The sequence below is a fragment of the Ictidomys tridecemlineatus genome, unplaced genomic scaffold (genome assembly GCF_052094955.1).
Source record: "Ictidomys tridecemlineatus isolate mIctTri1 unplaced genomic scaffold, mIctTri1.hap1 Scaffold_143, whole genome shotgun sequence".
In the NCBI taxonomy this organism is placed as follows: domain Eukaryota; kingdom Metazoa; phylum Chordata; class Mammalia; order Rodentia; family Sciuridae; genus Ictidomys; species Ictidomys tridecemlineatus.
The window spans coordinates 258,254-275,963 of record NW_027521268.1 but is presented as its reverse complement, the minus strand read 5'-3'; the positions used below and the strand labels follow the sequence as shown (position 1 = coordinate 275,963).

General features: G+C 40.7%; 1 pseudogene; it reads right to left on the bottom strand.

The window, feature by feature from the left end:
• Positions 1-364: 364 nt before the first annotated feature.
• Positions 365-1,400, bottom strand: LOC144372658 (heterogeneous nuclear ribonucleoprotein A1-like; annotated as a pseudogene).
• Positions 1,401-17,710: the final 16,310 nt, after the last annotated feature.

Below are 17,710 nucleotides of genomic sequence, written 5' to 3'. Positions count from 1 at the left end.
ACACCCACTTTTTCTTTGCCACCTATTGATCCCCGATACCCCAGGATATGATGACCCTCATGAAGATCCTGTAACTTCAACTTTGAGCTTTTTTTCAAAAGACATTTATTCAGCGTCATGATCAGACTATTACATTTAGCAATCAACAGCCCGGGTGCCAAAAACAAAGTAGATTAATACCCTTGTGGAATGCTTTGAACTTTTCACAGAACAGAAACTAAAAATAACCTGTTATACAATTAGTCGCAAGTACAGCCCTTGAGTTTTTTGCCCATACATATGAGTATTGTCTTAACCATGTCTTCTTTGTAGCAGCTAGGCCCTGCCAACACTGCTTGGCTGAGTTCACATATCTATTGTAACCTTTAGCTTCCCTGTCACTTCTCTGGCTCTCCTCTCCTGCTAAGCTTTGTTTCCTGGCAGTATTAAAACCTTCTGCCACTGCCATGGCTACTGCTGCTGCTGCTGGAACCACCATTACAATCATGGTTTCATGATTTGGCAAATATTGGCCTCTACCACCATAAGGTCCAGAGCTTCTGCCTCCAAAGTTTCCACCCTTCATGGGTCCAAAATTTGATGACTGATTGTTATAACTCCCAGAATCATTGTAGCTTCCACCATCTCCAAAATTGCTTCCATCATTACCAAATCCATTGTAACCATCCCCACTGCCACCATGTCCACCACCATCATGGCTGCCACCACAGTCACCATGACCACTGAAGTTCCCTTCATGACCAAAATTGTCATTTCCATCAAGACCACCTCCACGACCACCACCAGTTTCCAGAACCACTTTGACCTCTTTGGCTAGATGAGGCACTAGCCACCTCTTGCTTTGACAGGGCTTTTCTCACTTCACAGTTGTGGCCATTCACAGTATGGTATTTTTGAATGACAATCTCATCCACAGAGTCATGGCCATCAAAGTTACAAAAGCAAAGCCCCCTTTTTTTCCACTGCCTTGGTCAGTCATGATTTCAATAACTTAGATTTTCCCATATTGTTCAAAATAATCTCGTAGGTGATGTTCTTCAGTGACTTCTTTAATGCCACCAACAAAGATCTTTTTCACAGTTCAGTGGGCCCCCAGTCTTTGAGAATCTTCTCTTGAGACAGCTCTCTTTGGTTCCACAACTTTTTTATCTACCTTGTGTGGTCTTGCATTCATGGCTGCATCCACTTCCTCCACAGTGGCACAAGTGACAAACCCAAAGCCTCTAGAGCGCTTGGTGTTTGGGTGTCTCACAATCACACAGTCCGTGAGTGCTCCCCATTGCTCAAAATGGCTTCTAAGACTTTCATCAGTTGTTTCAAAGCTCAGCCCTCCAATGAATAGATTCCACAGCTGTTCGGGCTCTTTAGGGGACACTGATTTAGACATGATGGCAGCAGGAAAAGAGACTTTAACGATGCTTTCTATGCTGCATCCGCGGGCAGAAAAGCCAACTTTGAGCTTTTTTATTGTGTTTTGTGATAGTTCAATTCTGCACTTTTCGTTAATGTGATAAGCCATGTCCTTCGCTAACCTGTGGAAATATACACTTAGCCTCTGGCTATTGGAACAAGAAATCTCAACAGTTTCCATCTTGGTTTCTGTAACCAAATATTTCTCCACACCTTGAGTTGACCTTTGTTATCGTTTAGAACTGGGGTGTCCCCCAAAGATCCATGTATTGACTATGGTGCTATTGAGAAGTGAGGAAAACTTTATGAGGACAGGAGCTGGGTCACTCTCTGAAGGGCTCTTTGTGTCCCAGGCCCTTTCCTCCCTCTCTTTCCTCTCTTCTCTGTCTCTCTTCCCCCCCTCGTCTCTACTTTCAAAAAGAATAAATTATTTATCATTGCTACCATAAAGGGAGCAGTCTCTTTTGCCACAGATCCTACTGCTAGGATATTCTTCCCTACCTCAGACCCTAAAGCAATACAGTCAACCAAACTTGGACTAAAATTTCTGAAACAGTGAGGCAGAAACTAATCTTTCCTCCTTTAGTTTACTGTCTTCAGTAGTTTCCTCACAGTGATGGAAAGCTAACAACCTTGATGGTGCAAGCAATATTGTTTGTAAAATACCATGGCAGACTTTATTTTTAACTTCAGGGACTCTCTTTATATGTTTTGTTGTACTTAAATAAACATCTCTGTTTTTTAAACAATTTTTAATGAATTGACAATTTTTTAAATGCAATGAATGTGGTGGTTAATTTTATATGTCAACACACTGCCTAAGGAATACCCTGATAGCTGGTAAAACATTATTTCTGGGTGGTGTTCTGACAGTGATTCTGGCAAAGATTTGCTCTCAAAGCAGTAGACTGAGCAAAGTCTCCCTTCTTAGTAAAAGCAGGCATCATCCAGTCCTTTTAGGGGCTCATCAAAACCAAAAGTCATAGTAAGGGCAAATTCCTCTGCATGATCTGAGATGTCCATCTTTCCTGGTTCTGGGATATGAAAAACCTTCACTTTTTCTCAGTCTCCATGACTCAGATCAGGACTTAAACTATCAGCCCTCAGTCCCAGGTCTTTGGTTCAAACCAAATTATACCCCTTGCTTTCTTGATTCTCCTGCCTGCAGACAAACACTAAAATTTCTTGGCTCCATAACTCATAAGCCAATTTCTACAATAAGTCTTTTGGTTCTGATTCCCTGCAGAACTCTGACCAAAAAGTCTTGGTAGAGAATGAATGATATTTTATATTTCCTTTATATTGTAGAGTAAAAACAAAACAAAACAAAACAAAAACCAGTGATTCTGCTAAATTGGTTCATATAAGTAGAATGGAAGGATCACTCTTAACAGGTAGTCTAGATTGCAATCTCAAACATTTTGCTGGCTCAAAACAAATGTTCTTGTGCTTAAGGTATGAAATTTTACCCCAGTGAACTTCACCCTTGATAGTGATTTTTTTGTTGTTGTTGTTTTAACCGCAAAAACCTCAACCTGACCTCACTTTCAATTACTAGTCCTGCTGCTTCCACCCGCACCCAGAGGTCCATTGCCAAGTTGCCTGCAGATTTGATTGCACATAGCCATCTCCATCTTGAGACACTGGCCAGTGCCTGGGGGATGGGGGGCAGGATGCTTGCAGGTTTGCTGCCACCACCACCTCACCTCGTGGTGCAGCCAACTCTGTCTGGGGACACCAGCCAAGACCTAGATGTCCTATGCCAGGGTGCCTAGTGTTTGGCTGCCCTAAGGTCCTCCTGCTGGGAGTGCTGGTGGCCACCATCTTGCCAATTCTTTGCAGGGTCCCTCCTTTGAGCACATCCCTCATGGTCTTTCTGCAAGGTGAAATGGTGTTCAGATTCTGGGACTGCAACATGGCTGAGCCTGGGGTATCTTACATCCTTATCTGTCAGATAGTGAGTGGGTCTGCATGGGTCATTCATGTCCAGGCAATCCTGTGAAACTTCACAGACTAGGGGCATTTTGCCTGGGGGAAGCATTGGTTGGAAATGCTGAAGAGAGCCAAGTTTCCCAGCACCACTAGTCCTGAAGTGTCCAGTGACAGATGGAGCTGGTCAGAAGGTTGTAAGAGGGTGTGAGAGCATCTTGCTATCAACTTGCCCAGCCAACCAGTCTGGCCCCCACCAGACTGGAGCTATCATCAAACTCTAGATAATCCCACCTATCACAACTCTAAATGATCTCAAGTCTAGCCTATTTTGCAGCCATTCTAACATGTAGTAAGGTGGGATGCAGACTCTTATTTCAGGTAAGATGGGGATCCTGACAAAAAAACACAATACAACATTACATCTGAAACATAAATTAAACAAAGACTAAGAGAAATTTTAACTTTCTTTTTGTGAAAAAAGCAGCAAAATGCATCCCTGTTTTACAATTTCACCTTTAAACAGATCAGACTCTCATTATTAGCTTCCAAAAATGTATTTAAATTCCAATTCCAATGTGAAGATTAACACCAAATTATATATATAACTTATTCAAAATGTTACTTGATACAGCTATAAAACCTCAAATTACATGAATAAATACCAACCAAATTTGTTACTTTTATACAAATAAGAGATTTTGCTACACATAATTTTAGTTTGGAGAACACTAACTTTGCAAAGCTTTGCATTCAACTAAGTTTAACTTTAAAGTGCAATTTAGAATCCAGAGTGTATAGTAACAGTAATCACAGGTCTGTATGGATTAACAAAATCAATAGCCTTAAGTTTCTTATACATTTAGGAAACAGGGTTAATGATAAGAAATTGACTTACTCAAAGCAAACATATATAAGACAGGTCTTCAATTGAGAGCATGGTCCTTCAATGTCAGATACAATGTATAAAAGAGAGCACTTAGTGGTTATCTTGCCAGTAAACTTGCATATACTTTCATTTTATAAACTTTTAAAAAAATATTTTTCAGTTGTAAGTAGACACAATACCTTTATTTTGTTTGTTTATTTATTTGTTTCTTTGTTTTTATGTGGTGCTCAGGAAAGAACCCAGGGTCTCTGTTCTACTGCTAAGCTACAACCCCAGCCCCCCATTTTATAAATTTTTACATAATACTTATACAAGGCTTAGATAGCCATAGTTCTCAGTATATGTGACTAGGTATAATGAATACATTATACCTAGTCACATATACTTAGGGTGACATCTATATTGGTAGGTTTAAGTAACAGTTGTTTGATTAACAAGTTACAAAGTAATTATTTCAGACTTTCAAAAAGATACAAACCTTAATTACTTTAAGACTTAGTTTCCACAAGCCCAACAAATAGAATAAAATTATCTTGATAGATAAATTATAGCCAAATTAAACAAACACACACCTTCCCCTTCCCCAAACTTTCTGTAACTTACTTAGACATTCACAACTTTACATCCTTAGTTTTGTCACCTTTAATCTGGGACGTTAGCACAAGAATATTACTTTACCAGACAAAATATTTTCTCATTCAGAAACATTTCTCTTACCTTCTAATTTTCCATACTAAAAAATGTATTTCTATACCTGTAATTTTCTTTTATCTTTACTATTTTGGGAACCTTTTTAAAATTCATATTCTGAAACAATCCTTATGAATGTTATCTGTGCATTTAATTTACATAACAAATTTCATCCCAGGAGAGGGTTGGACAATCCAACATATACAATAATTATGATTTAATCTTTTTCTCCTATGTTGCTTTCAATGACATTTTTGAGCCTGACCTGTCTCCATGAACACTATCACAATGCCATCAACTTTAAGTGAGTTCCCCACTGTCACTTGTACCCAGAGGCTCCATTTGGGCCTTTTCTTATACTAGCAGACTGATATGCAATGCAAGAAGCCCTTTCCATTTTTCTCTTTAGGAATTCTTGAAGATCCCTTTGCAGAGGCTGCCTATGAAACACAGGTTGTCCTTAGTTTCTGTCTTTTTCTTTTCTGGGTGCAGTTATTTGTCCTGCCAGACTCCCCAGGCTTTTAGTTTATGGGATAGTGTTGTAGCAAGAACACTGCTTTGTCCCAGTGATGAATTTGCCCTGGCCAAATGGAGTGTCCTGTCAGATCTTAACAGTGGAGACTATTCCTGTCCCCAAGTCATAAACTGACAGAGCTGGGACCTACTATCACATCCTTTGTAGCCAGCGACCTCCACCCCCCCACACACACCAGAACAAAAGGGGCAGAAAGGCAGGACAGAGTCCAGGCTTTCTTTGGCTATTGTTCTAGAGCCCAGGCAGTTTTCTGTGATTTTCCCCCAGGTTTAGGGCTGGTGTCCATGACCCACAGTGAGATGACCTGCAGCTGACAGGGGCCAGGATGAGGAACAGTGCTAGGAGTTCCAGCTCTGGGTTTAAAGACTGAAATCTTTTGACCCTTTCCTCTGGTGTCTTGCTATCCTTGCACACAAGCAGCAACACCTTTGGCACCTTCTGCTTAGTTCCTGATGGTTGAGAACCCTGATCTTCTTAAGTGCCTGCCCATACGGGATCCTTCATATACTTTACTCCTGATAGGCCTACTTCAACTTCTGAATTGTATAATAATCCAGAAAAACCATTCAAAGGTAAGACTGTGTTGCAGTAAACTGTCTTTCTCTTAGACAGGTTTATACCTATTCATGGTGAAAGAAAAGTAATCACTACACTCGGAGCAATCAAGGGATCTTTATTGCAGCAGTGTCTGATTGACTCGGAGAAAAAGAGGAGAGAGAGAGGGCCCAACAGGAGAAGGTTTTTAATAGCTCTTTACTGTGCTAGCTGCCTTGTTGGTGTACAGTGATTGGGTCACACTGTAGTTGATAAGGGTGTCATCTTCTGCCTTCAAGCAGATTGGGCATGGGCTAGGTGTGGGTTTCAAATTAAAAAACAACAAGAGGAAGTAAAGGGAAAAGGTGCAAAATAATCATCCCAAAAGGAAGGGCTAATGAAGGGTGGGAACCAGACAGGTGAGCGCTGAGTGTTCAGCCTGCCCCATAGCTAAAATTTGTTCAGCCTGCTCTGCAACTAACAGTACTTCCTTATATGTGAAAGGCACTGGGTTTGACATTTAGCACCACATAATACTAAATAAGATAAAGGTATTGTGTCCATCTACAACTATAAAAACTTATTTTAAAAAATGTAAAACCACAGAATGGTGCTGTAATTTGGTGGCAGAGCACTTGCCTAGCATGTGCAAGGCACCGGTTTTCATACTTAGCATCACATAAAAATAAAATAATTTTAAAAAGTAAAACTATGAAAATGGTATTACCTAATATTTTCCATAAGGTTAGTCCACTATTCAAGTTTGTCTGAAACATGAATACTGTTCAGTCTTACTGTGTGCACATTCATCATAGCCCAGGAATGGAACTTACTTGAACGGGAAATTAGAACTCACTGAGAACACTGAGGACTGTCTTTATCCTGGCTCTCTGCCCACACCCAGCACTCCCATTTTCCTGTTTCCAGGTCTCTTCTCTTCCTCTAAGTCCAAGATTCACTCCACTTAGCTGAACACTAGAATTCTTGTCTCTGTTAAAGTTAGGCAGAAAATCATTCAGTACTTGAAGCTACCAAACATGAATGGCAATACAAGAGTGGCACTCAGTCTGAAGCAAGGGATGGTGATCAGAAAAACATGGAAAGGACCAGACATTGAAGGGAGGTTTATAACCAATTATTTTAATTTCTGACTGTAAAATTGATTCATACTGATCACACACCATTTGAAAAGTAAGAATACATAAATAACAAAATTAACTTACATGTACATTAACAACCCAAAGATAATTAGTGTGAGTGACATTAGGAAGATAGCCATGTAGGAGTGCTTCAGCTTCATCCTGCCCCTCCCATAAAAATTCACCCCACAAATATCCACAGACAAGAGTGACCAGAGACAAACATTTAAATCCAGAAAAGCAAGGTTCAAGTGGTAAGAGAGACCATTTTTTCCCCATGTTCTCCCTTTCCCAGCTGGAATGAAACCACACATGGCCCACCCCCCTACACTCCAGGGTTTCTACAGTGGAAAATGTGAGGTGGAGGTGGACATTCAGCTTCACCACCATTCTGGAGCCCTTCACAAGAGGCAGGCCCCTGTCTCTCCCCACTAAAAACATTGAGAAACCTTTCAAAACTGGATCAACTGTATCATCTATAAACAAAGACAGAAGAGAGAGAGAACTCACAGCAAAAGATGTGTAGATATTGGTGGATGCCCTATGCTCTGGCCCAGGGCACACTGCAAAATTCTGACCTGGCCGGGCAGTTGTGGCAATCCTGGTCAGATAGTGGTAACTAGTGGTCCAACAGGTTCTTCAGAGAGACCAATCCAGATAGTCTGATGGGACTTTCTGAATAGGATGCCTCTTGGAAAACCTCACAGGACAAAGTTAACTAGGAAGAATGGAGTAAGTATACATACTTCAAGCTTTATAGTGTACATGACAAATATACACAATATTATCTGTCCATTTTTTAAAATAATAAAAATTTAAGTTTCAGCCAATTAAAAATAAAACAGAGCTCAGTATGGTGGCTCATGCCTGTAGCAGCTCAGGAGGCTGAGGCCCTAAGTAAGCAACTTAGTGAGACCCTGTCTCTAAATAAAATATAAAAAGGGCTGGGGATGTGGCTCACTTGTTTAAGTGCCCCTGGGTTCAATCCTTGTTACCTCCCCAATATATATATATATATATATATATATATATATATATATATATATATATATTCACATTTCTCAATCAATTAAAATATAGCCCATAGGGCTGGAATTGTAGCTCAGTGGTAGAGCACTTTCCTTGCAAGTGTGAGGCACTGGGTTCAATCCTAGGACCACATAAAAACAAAGGCATTGAATCCATATACAACTAAAAATGTTTTTAAATACTTATTTTTTAGCTCTAGGTGGACACAATATCTTTATTTTATTTTTATGTGATGCTGAGGCTCGAACCCAGTGCCTCAAGCATGCCAGATGAGAGCCTACCACTTGAGCCACATCCTCAGCTCCCAAAAAAATTTTAAATAGAATAAAATATACCTATAGACTACATAAATTTATCTCTCATGCAAGCCTGCACCCTCTGGCCTTAGCCACACACTCAAGATAAAAAATTTTATGGGATTATTTGTTATCCTCCCAGGGAGTCTTAACTCAATTTCAACACATGGGAATCTATTCTCCACTGGAAATTTTGTTAATTTTAGGCTCACTATGAATACTGTCACATTCTTGTTGAGAAAAATTGGACCGCTTTGCATTCCTACCATAGTAACAATTTCACTTCCCTTGTCAACGCTGGGTCTTAACAATTACAAGTTTTTACAAAAAAGTTGCCCTCGATGAAATGATGCATTTTTAAATTGGATCAATTTGCACAGCATTTTATTCTAGGAAATTGTATACAGGTTTAAACATGTATGATTATTGCAATGTTCTCTTTTTGCTAAAGTAACTAATGGGAGACCATCTTCATCTTCATCAAAGAGCTGGCTGCATATAAATCTGATGGACAGTCCATAGATTGCCATGCAGAAGGAAAAAGAAAAGTCCTTATAAAATGAGCTAGTCTGGGAGGATCTTTAAGATGTAATATTTTAAGATATATACTGAGAACAGCTGAACGTATATGGGCTCCATATTTGCTTTGAAAATAAACATTAATACTAGACACAGCTCACCTTTCCCTAACGAGAAGTGTTCCCAAACTCATTCCAAGTTTTCCTGTCTGATGTCAAAAAATAAATGTATTTGAAAAGCCACTAGTATTAGTTATCAACTCCCCTGATTCTGCAGTGTCCGACAATCAACCTAGTTTATTGTCAAATTAGAACAAGAACATGATCCCAGCTCAGAAGCTTAAAGGTGTGGCTTGCTTTGGTAGCAAAGAAAAGCAGAGTGTGCTGGACATGACTAAGCTGGGCCCACTTCTCTGCCCTAGCTTCCCTGGGCCAGGTCCCAGGATCTGAGTGGGCGCCTGCTCCTCACCCACCTCCCCACCAAGTACAGCAACAGCTGCCTGACAGGACGTTACCACTAGACAAAAAACTGCTGTGCTTTTTTAAACACACATGTAAGAAAAAAAAAGAAAGAAAAAACAGCACAACTTGTTTGGGATGAAAAGACTTGCAAAACATGTTTTTGATAAAACCATTTAAAAAATTTTTTTAGTTTATTTTTATTTTGTTATATGTGACAGCAGAATGCATTACAATTCATACTACACATATAGAGCACTTTTTTCATATCTCTGGTTGTATGCAAAGTAGAATCACACCATTCGTGTCTTCATACATGTACTTAGAATGATGATGAAGTACATGAAGATGTATGAAGGCACGAATGGTGTGATTCTACTTTGATCAAACCATTTTTATGGAAAAGAAAAGGGCGGAGACTAGAAACGATGATGCAGAAATCAAGGGAAAGCAGCCTCACTCCCTTCAGTGAAAAGTCTCGGGCAAGAGGAAAAGAGAAATTTCAGTAAAGTACTAAAGCGGAGGCCTAGAAAGTCTCCAGGATGCACGCCCACCACAGTGCCTAGCCCGGCCCACACCCCCGTGCCTCCCCCGCACCCAGAAATTCCCAGCACCCCCTGCTCACCCTTACCAGCATGCACAAATTCCCTGCTCCCCGCTCCCCACTCCACCCCGAACCCCGCTCCCCCCTGCTCCGGGTGGATCCCAGAGCCCCACTCCAGGGCCCCAGCCCCGCCCCCTGGCCCCAGCTGCGACCCCTGGCCCCAGCTCCTCCGGACTGCCCGGCACCCCTCTTCAAGCTGCGCCCACAGAAGGTCTGTGCTATGGGCCACCCGCCTAGCATCCAGCTTCCCGCCTCGTCCTGACTCCTGCCTCCTGCCTCCAAACCGGTCTTAGCCCAATGTATAGAAGTCTCCACGCCCAGCTCCGCTCTCTGCCCCCGCGCCCGCGGATCTTTTAAAAAGCAGCCGGCACACACAGGCACCCCCTCGCGCTCCAGTGTAATCCACACATGACTCTGGATACCCTCACCTGGCTGCTCTTTTCTGTCACCCTAGCTCTGCTTCTACTGCCCGAGTGTTTCTGGCTGGCGCGGACCGGTGAGTTCAACTGAAGAGGACTTGGACCAGGTGGGACTGAGCCTGCGGGGGCGGTGGAGGGGCCTGAGGAGGGGACCCAGGCTCAGTCCTGCCATCAGGTGTACATACGTGATGCCTGTCACATGACTTTCTGCCACCCCTTAAGTTTTATCTTGTCTGGTTCTCATCCTCAGGCCATTGAGAGGAGCTGGAAAGAAAAAAGTAAGGGCAGGAGATGGGAGGGGCAAGAGGAAAGGAGAATGCAAGCTGGCAATCCCTGGTGATGTCTCCCAGCCTTACCGCTGTCTCCCCAAAGCATGCCTGAGCCACAGCCACCAGGGCCAGGTGCACAGAGGCGTGACCCCACAAGATTAGGACAACAGATATCCCTAGGCCCTTCTCTGCTCTACAGACTCTCATCCCAAGGCTCTTCACCCTTGAACTTCCCACCACACTTTGCCTGGGGATCTCAGAACATGCGCCCACAGAGCCTCAACTGCCACCAGCCACAATCACTTTTCTGTGATTCAGTGAGCCACCACCCAGCTCACCTCCCTTCACAGCTTTTCTCATCTAGCCATGCCCCATCCAGGGCCTCCCTACCTTCCCATCCACCTAGGAGACCCTAACCTCCACCAGGACCACCTGGCACCATATACCCATGCCTGAGGACATACCCTGCAAACATCCCCACCTCACCCACAGATCCTAACACAAGAGGAGGGGGCCCCATTTTTCCAAGTATGACCTTGGTAATGGTATAGAGCTGGGGTCATCTAAGAAACAGATAGTGCAAAGACCTCTTCAAACCCCAATTCTTTTGATCAAGTCCTAAAGATTTCAGACATTTTGCCAGAATAACAAAAATGAGTTTATTGAAGAGATAGGAAAAGGAAAAGGCAGCACTCTCAAGGGAGAGAGTGGGTTCTCTCAGAGAGGAAAGAGACAACCTGCCTCTCCTGTGTTCCAGTTGTATTGGGGATCCCAGGAAAGTTTCCTGCCCAGGCCCATCTCTTGGCATATATATATATATATATATATATATATATATATATATATACACACACACACACACACACACTTTAGGTGTAGTGGGACACAATACCTTTATTTATTTTTATGTGGTGCTGAGAATCGAACCCAGGGCTCTGCATATGCTAGGCAAGCGCTCTACCTCTGAGTCACAACCCCAGCCCACCTCTTGACTTTTGACTGACATCAGGGTGACATCAAATTTCAAGTTAGCTTTGCCATGACAACTCTCTCTCCTTGGCCCATGCTGACTGGTTCTAAATGGAATTTTAATCATTTTTATAGGTTTTATGGTTAGAAGGAATTATCTTTATATTCCAAAATCTGTTCTGTGAAACACCCTTCACATAGCTCTCCCTTCAAAGTAACTTGGGTTCCTCTTATCAACATTATTTTCTGCCTAAATTTCTTCCAGATAACAGGTACTTTGCTGAGGAATGTGACATATCCTGTCCAGCAGAGTTAGATAAATTGCTTTTTAGCAAAGAAAGCATATGGGGGTCAGCACAGTGGGACATTTTATAATTATTATTAAATTATTCTCTTGACATCATGTTCCCACTATTGTCAACTGTCTAACAGCAAAGGTGCTATCTATACGTTTCTGTTGTGGGAGCATCTATAGACTCCTGACCTTGGATCCTAAGCCTATGTAGTCTACCTCTTGGGGAGCCAACATCTTATAGTGGTATAAAGTAGGCACAAGTTGCAGACAGTAAAGGCAGACAGTAAGCACTTTCAACTCTGCAGAACACACTATACCTGTCCCTATATCAAATACTCAATTCTGCTTTACTGTGAGAGGAACTAAAGACAACATGAAAATGGATGGGGCACTAGATTTGCCCACTGTCCTAGTCATCCCCAAATAGTTGCTGGTTGTCACCCAGCAAGCACTTTGGCCCTTACCAGTCATCATCAGTGACCTCCTAGACAATGTTGGTGCCCTTCTTGCCAGGTTTTTCATTTTGTTTTATTTTTAATTGCTACATATAAACATAAAATTATATATATTAAAGGAGGTGCCATGTGAAGTTTTAATACTGTGTGAGATTTAAATCATGTTAAATGTGTCTGTTGTTACAAGCATTTATAATTTTTTTATGGTGAAAACTTTCAAAATACTTTCTTTTAGCTACTTGAGATACACAGGACTTTGTTGTTGTCTATAGTCACCCCACTGTGCCATAGCACACCAGAACTTCTTACTCCTACATAACTGTAACTGTAACTTAGGACCCCTCAGTCAACATTTCCCCAGCCCTCCTTTTTCAATTACCATATACAGCCTCTGGAACCATTCTCAATTCTTTTGGGATCAACTTTTTCGGATTCTATCTCCAAGTGAGATCATATGGTACTAGTCTTCCTGTGCCTGACTTACTTCCTTAACATAATGATCTCTATTTCCATCAATTGTGTTGAAGATAACAGGATTTTGTCCATTTTATGGATGAATAGTATTCCAGTGTATGTTTTGTATCACATGGTCATTATCTGTTCATCAGTAGATTGTTTCTGTTCTTTGTCCTTTGTGAATAGTGCTACAATAAACATGGGAGTGCAGGTGTCTTTGGCCTCTGTGAATAGTGCTACAATAAACATGGGAGTGCAGGTGTCTTTGATAGACTATATTTATTTCCTTTGGCTAATACCCAGTAGAGGAATTCCTGGATCATATCCTGGTGTTATTTCTTAATTTTTGAGGACACTCCATACTGCTTTTCCTAGTGGCTCTTTGAATTGACATTCCCACCATTAGTATATAAGGGTTCCAAGCCAGCACTTATTATCTTTTGTGTATTAATAATGACCATTCTTAGTGGAGGGAAATGATATCTCATTGTAGTTATGATCTGCATTTCAAAGACAATTTTTGGTACTAAGTACTTTTGCATATGCCTGTTGGCTATTTGTGTGTCTCTTCTGAGAAATGTCTGCTCAGATTTTTCTCCATTTTTTAATCAGGTTGTTGGGTTGTTTTTTTTTTTTAGTTCCTTATGTAGTCTGGATATTAACCTCTCATCAGATGTGCCATTTACACACATCTTCTTCTATTCAGTTCAGTGTCTCTTCACACTGAAAATTGTTTCCTTTGATGTGCAGAAGCTTTTTATCCTGGTCTAAGTCCAGGCCTTGTGGAATGGTATAGTGAGGATGCCTAAAAATCTGTTCCTCATAGAACTATTGATAACAGGTACAAATGTTTTCAACAATCAGCTTTGTCAGGCCTCTGAAAATCAATCAAAACTTACACCAACGTGAGGAGCATTTATTCAAGAAAAATGGCCAAATTTCAATAAGAACAGTGAGATTTATGGCATGTTAACATGACCCATTCCCATTCCCCACACCCATCTTGGAAGTGGCCTGGAAATGGAGCGAGTGCACAATGTTCTAGGAAAACTAGCATCCCAGCCCAGAAGGTGCACTCTGGCCTTGGTGAACTCTGGAGTTGCCCCATTCATAGGTCTCATCATTATTTGACTACACAGAACTCATTCTTGGCAAAAGTGGGCAAGGGGAATCCCTACAGCAACTTTGTCTTTATATGTATATTTTACTTGTAGATGGATATAATAACTTTAATTTAATTATTTATTTTTATGTGGTGCTGAGGATCAAACCCAGTGCTTCACATGTGCAAGGCAAGCATTTTACCACTGAGCCACAACCCCAACCCCTACCTTCTCATTTAAAAGCAAACTAATTTTATTCTTAAGGGATTCCATCTTCATGGCCTAATGCTGCGACCTGCACTGCAGTTAATTCAGGAAACCAGATGAGGGGCAATAGGGGATTAGAAAAGACAAATAGATGGTAGAGTGCTTGCATTGCATGCACAGGTCCTGGATTTCATACTTAGCACCATAAAAAAAAGACAGACACAGAGGGAGAGAAAAAGCTGGGACCTGGTAGATATTACACTCTGGAGGAGTGCAGTGACCATGAGTCATCTCAGCACATTTATTATGTTTCATCATTAAAAGGGTTTTGTGAGAAAGTTTCTTTAAAGCAAGCAGAATCAAGATCATAGCTATAAGCAGCCCAATTATAATAATTAGCTTGCACCCATAACTTTCTACCCCTGAACAGCTGGCATCTGAACCTCAAGGTCAAGAAGTGGATAACTCTGTGGCTAACAACCTCCTATTGTCACCACAGCAACTGGGCTATCTCAATAGCACCTTCTCCCTGAGAGTTCCCAAGAGAGGCATCACCTCTGTCACAGGACAGTTCAAGACCCATACTTCAGTCACCACTCCCAACAACCAATGACTTTGTCACAGGAGAAGAAATTTCTGGAGAAGGGGTCTGAGGATTCCCAGAAGCAGGCTGACTCATCTCAGGACTATCTGGGTCCTTGGCATATGCATCAGAGAAGAATTTCAGCATGAGCCAGACAAAGACATAGACTGGGCTTTATTTAGGAAAGTAGATACACATCCAAGGGAGAACGCAGCTGACTTGAGTGAGGAGCAGCCCTGACTTGGGCTGGAGGGCCAATATTTAGAGATGAGCTGTACTAGAAGCTGGAGTGGAGGTGGATCCAGGGTGGAGCTGCAAAATTTCTCCCAAGTTTTTCTGCACTTGTGTATTTCCCTCATTTTACAAGGACATGGGCCAAGGTTTGCAACTGTGTCTTCTGCATCTCGGTGGCATGATTTTGCACTTCAGTGGATTGAGGGTGTTTCCCTTAAGATTCCATATTTCTCTCTCTTTATCCTAAATCCCTAATACACATTGTTGATTAGGTTTCAACATATAAATTTGAGGGCAACTCAAATATTCAGGCTATAATAATCCTTCTGCTGAATTGTCTCACCAAATAGATGAAGAAACTTGAATAAGGCACATAGCCCTTGTATTTGTCACTTGAATATGATCAGAGTAAAAACCAAAGGCCTAGGTATCTCTATAGTCAGGCCAACCATTCCCTACTCTGTCCCCTGCTCACTTAGTCCCTACCCCAGTGCTTACTCGCTGGTCTTCAGCATATTGCAGAATTCTCTAGCCTAAGAGCCTTTGCACTGCCATCCTTTCAGACTGTACTGTTCTTCCCTGAGGAATCTACTTGTGTCATTCTCACATCTAGTTCTCAGGTGACACACCCTTCCATGCCTCCCCCTTTTGAATCCTTTATTCATTTATTCTTTAATTTTTAAAATTGTCATATAATATATATATATTTCCCCCTTTAACCATTTTGTTTGTAAAGGTATCTATTTAAAATTGTAATACCTCCACCTGCTGGAACAGTCCTGAACCTTCTCAACCTGAGTTTTTCCCCTCCCCTCATTCTGTGACCTATTTAAACACACTGTGCCAGATTTTGATTGCTACTGTAATAAATTACATATATATATTCTTTCATTGTTCTGAAGATGTAAACACCAAACTCTCACAGGGTTATAATCAATAATCATTTCTTTGTAAGGCTGTATTCCTTCAGAAAACTCTAAGAAAGAATATATTTCCTGGCCTTTTCCTGATTCTATTCTTTAAGTCTATTGATGTGATGAATTCCAAAATCCTAAATGGAACACTGGACATCTTTTTTTGTTTTAAGTTTAGTTTTAATTTACACTTCTCTAATTGCTAGAGATGTTGTCATATAGTTTTTGAACATTTGGATTTCTTCTTCTGTGAAGTGCCTGTGCATTTCCTTTGCCCATTTATATATTTTGTTTTTTAAGTTTTTTGAGTTCTTTGTATATCCTGGAATATGATCCTCTGAGGTACAAGTTGCAAATATTTTCTCCCATTCTATAAACTCTCTCTTCATGTTCTTAATTGTTGCCTTTGCTGAGAAAAGGCTTTTCAGTTTAATGCCATCCCATTTATTGATTCTTGATTTTATTTCTTGTGCTTTAGGAGTCTTCTTGAAGAATTTGGTTCCTAAGCTGACATGATGAGAGTTGGGCCTATATTTTTTTTCTACTAGGCACAGAGTCTCTGCTCTACTATCAAGGTCCTTGATCCACTTTGAGTTGCGTTTTGTGCAAAGTGAGAGATAGGGGGTCAATTTCATTCTGCTATGTATGGATTTCTAGTTTTCCCAGCACCATTTGTTGAAGAGGCTGTCTTTTCTCTAATTTATGTTCATGATGCCTCTATCTTGTATGAGATAACTGTATATATGTGGGTTTGTCTCTTCTATTTGTTTGTCTCTTCTATTCTGTATATTCCCTTCATACTGGACTATTCTTCATAAATGTTTTTATACCAATACCATGCTGTTTTCATTACTACAGCTTTGTAGTACAATACAAGGTCTGGTATTGTGATGCCTCCTGCTTCACTTTTCTCACTAAGGATTGCTTTCGCTATTCTGGGCCTCTTATTTTTCCAACTGAACTTTATGACTGCTTCTTCTATATCTATGAAGAATGTCATTGGAATTTTAATAGGACTTGCATTAAATCTGTATAGGACTTTTGGTAGCATGGCTGTTTTGATAATATTAATTCTGCCTATCCAAGAACATGGAAGATTTTTTTTTTCATTTTCTAAGGTCGTCTTCAGTTTCTTTCTTTAGTATTCTATGGTTTTCATTGTGGAGGACTTTTACCTCTTTGTTAGATTGATTCCCAAGTTTTTTTTAGGTTATTGTGAATGGAATAGTTTTCCTAAATTCTCTTTCAGCTGATTCATCATTGGTGTGTAGGAATGCAATTGATTTATGGGTGTTAATGTTAAACCCTCTTACTTTGCTGAATTCATTTATAACTTTTAGATGCTTTTTGGTGGAGTTTTGGGTCTTCTAAATGTAGAATCATGTCTTGGCAAATAGGAATAGTTTGAGCTCTTCTTTTCCTATTTATGTTCCTTTAATTTCTTTCTTTTGTCTAATTGCTTTGGCTAGGGTTTCAAGAACTATGTTGAATAGGAGTAGGAAAAAGAGGGCATCCATGTATTGTTTCAGTTTTTAGAGTGAATGCTTTCATTTTTCCCCATTTAGAATGATGTTGGCTTGGGTTTAGCATGGATAGTTTTTACAATGGTAAGCTATGTTTCTATTATCCCTATTTTTATCCTGTTTTGAGCACAAATGGATGCTGATTTTTGTCAAATGCTTTTTCTGCATGTACTCACAGAATCATATGATTCTGGTCTTTAGGTCTATTGAATTAAATTTATTGATTTCCATCTGTTGAAACAACCTTGCAG